General features: G+C 39.1%; 1 pseudogene; it reads left to right on the top strand.

Moving 5' to 3' along the window:
* LOC105549002 overlaps window positions 1-2001 on the top strand; it is a 10947-nt pseudogene extending 8946 nt beyond the window's left edge.
* The last annotated feature ends 523 nt before the right edge of the window (window positions 2002-2524 follow it).

The following is a 2524-nucleotide window of genomic DNA, read 5'->3' on the forward strand; positions in this document are numbered from 1 at the left end:
TATGTTTATTGCAGCACTATTCACAATAGCAAAGACTTGGAATCAACCCAAATGTCCATCAGTGACAGACTGGATTAAGAAAATGTGGCACATATACATCATTGAATACTATGCAGCCATAAAAAAGGATGAGTTCGAGTCCTTTGTAGGGACATGGACGCAGCTGGAAGCCATCATTCTCAGCAAACTATCGCGAGAACAGAAAACCAAACACCGCATGTTCTCACTCATAGGTGGGAATTGAACAATGAGATCACTTGGACACAGAAAGGGGAACATCACACACCGGGGCCTATTGTGGGGAGGGGGAAGGGGTGAGGGATAGCAATAGGAGATATACCTAATGTAAATGACAAGTTAATGGGTGCAGCACACCAACATGGCACATGTATACATATGTAACTTGCACGTTGTGCACATGTACCCTAGAACTTAAAGTATAATAAGAAAAAAAAGAAAAAAAAGTAAGCAAAGAACATGAACACTTTTCAAAAGAAAACATACACTCAGCCAAGCATATGAAAAAAAGCTTAATATCACTGATCACTAGAGAAGTACAAATCAAAACCACAATGAGACACCATCTAACACCAGTCAGAATGACTATTATTTAGAAGTCAAAAAATAACAGACACTGGCAAGGTTACAGAGAAAAGGGAACCCTTATACACTGCTGGTGGAAATGTAAATTCGTTCAGCCATTGCGGAAAACAGTCTGGCAATTTCTCAAAGAACTTAAAACAGAACTACCATTCAACCCAGCAATCCTATTACTGGGCATATATTCAACAAGCAATCCCATTACTGGGTATATATCCAACTAGCAATCCCATTACTGGGTATATATCCAAAGGAATATAAATCATTCTCCCATAAAGACATATGCATGTATATGTTCTTCGCAGCACTATTCACCATAGCAAAGACGCAGAATCAATCTAAAAGCCCATCAATGCTATACTGGATAAAGAAAATGTGGTACATATACACCATGGAATACTACACAGCCATAAAAAAGAATGAGATCATGTCCTTCACAGTAACATGGATGGAGCTGGAGGCCATTTTCCCAAGTGAACTAACATAGAAAAATAAAAACTAAATATTGCATGTTCTCACTTATGAGTGGGAGGTAAACACTGAGTATACACGAACACAGAGAAGGGAACAATAGACTAGGGCCTACATGCGGGTGGACAGTGGGAGGAGGGTGAGAATAGAACACAACCTATTGCATACTATGTTTACTACCTGGGTGATGAAATAATCATATGACAAACCTTCATAACACGAAATTTACCTATATAAAAAATCTGCACATGTACCCCTGAACCTAAAATAAAAATTTTTTAAAAACAAGATTCCAGGTAACAACTTTGTATGTTAAAGTTTGAAAAACACTATTCTAGAGCATTATTAAAAGAGTAGATTTTAAATGTTTTCACCACAAAGCAGAACACAGAATTAGTGAACTTGAAGACAGATCAATAGAAAATATCTAAACTGTCTTTGTAGACACTGACACCACCCAGAGCCCTGACATCACCGTGGATGGTATGCCCTTGGGCTGCATCTCCTTCAAGCTGTTAGCAGACAAAGTTCCAAAAAACTTTCATGCTCTGAGCACTCGAAAGAATGCATTTGGTTATAAGTGTTCCTGCTTTCACAGAATTATTCCAGGGTTTATGTGTCAGGGTAGTGACTTCACACACCATAATGGCACTGGTGGCAAGTCCATCTATAGGGAGAAATCTGATGATGAGAACTTCATTATGAAGCATACAAGTCCTGGCATCTTGTCCGTGACAAATGCTGGACCCAACACAAATGGTTCCCAGTTTTTCATCTGCACTGCGAAGACCTCAGTGGTTGGATGGCAAGCATGTGCTCTCTGGCAAGGTAAATAATAGCATTAATATCATGCAGGCCATAGAGTGCTCTGCATCCAGAAATGGCAAGAACAGTGAGAAGATCACCATGACTGACTGTGGACAATTCTAATAAATTTGACTTGTGCTTTATCTTAACCATCAAACCATTCCTCCTGTAGTTCAAGAGAGCACCCTCCACCCCATTTGCTCACAGCATCCTATAATCATTGTGTTCTTGCTGCAGTTCTTTGGGTTCCATATTTTCCTTATTCTCTTCCATGCCTAGTTGGATTGCAGAGTTAAGTTTAAGAGTATGAAATAAAAACTAACAAAAAAAAGAAAATACCTAAACTGAAACAGAGAGGGAAAAACAAGTAAGAGTATAATAGACATGTGAAACTTGATCAAAAAATCTAAAAAACTTACAGCTAGAGTCCTTAAAAAAAGAGAATACAAGAGAAACGATATTCACAAAGATAATGACTGATATTTTCCTCAAACTGATTAAAAACATCAACCCGCGGCCGGGTGCGGTGGCTCACGCCTGTAATCCCAGCACTTTGGGAGCCCGAGGCAGGCGGATCACAAGGTCAGGAGATTGAAACCATCCTGGCTAATACAGTGAAACCCCATCTCTACTAAAACATACAAAA

Source organism: Mandrillus leucophaeus, unplaced genomic scaffold (genome assembly GCF_000951045.1).
Source record: "Mandrillus leucophaeus isolate KB7577 unplaced genomic scaffold, Mleu.le_1.0 Scaffold429, whole genome shotgun sequence".
Lineage (NCBI taxonomy): Eukaryota > Metazoa > Chordata > Mammalia > Primates > Cercopithecidae > Mandrillus > Mandrillus leucophaeus.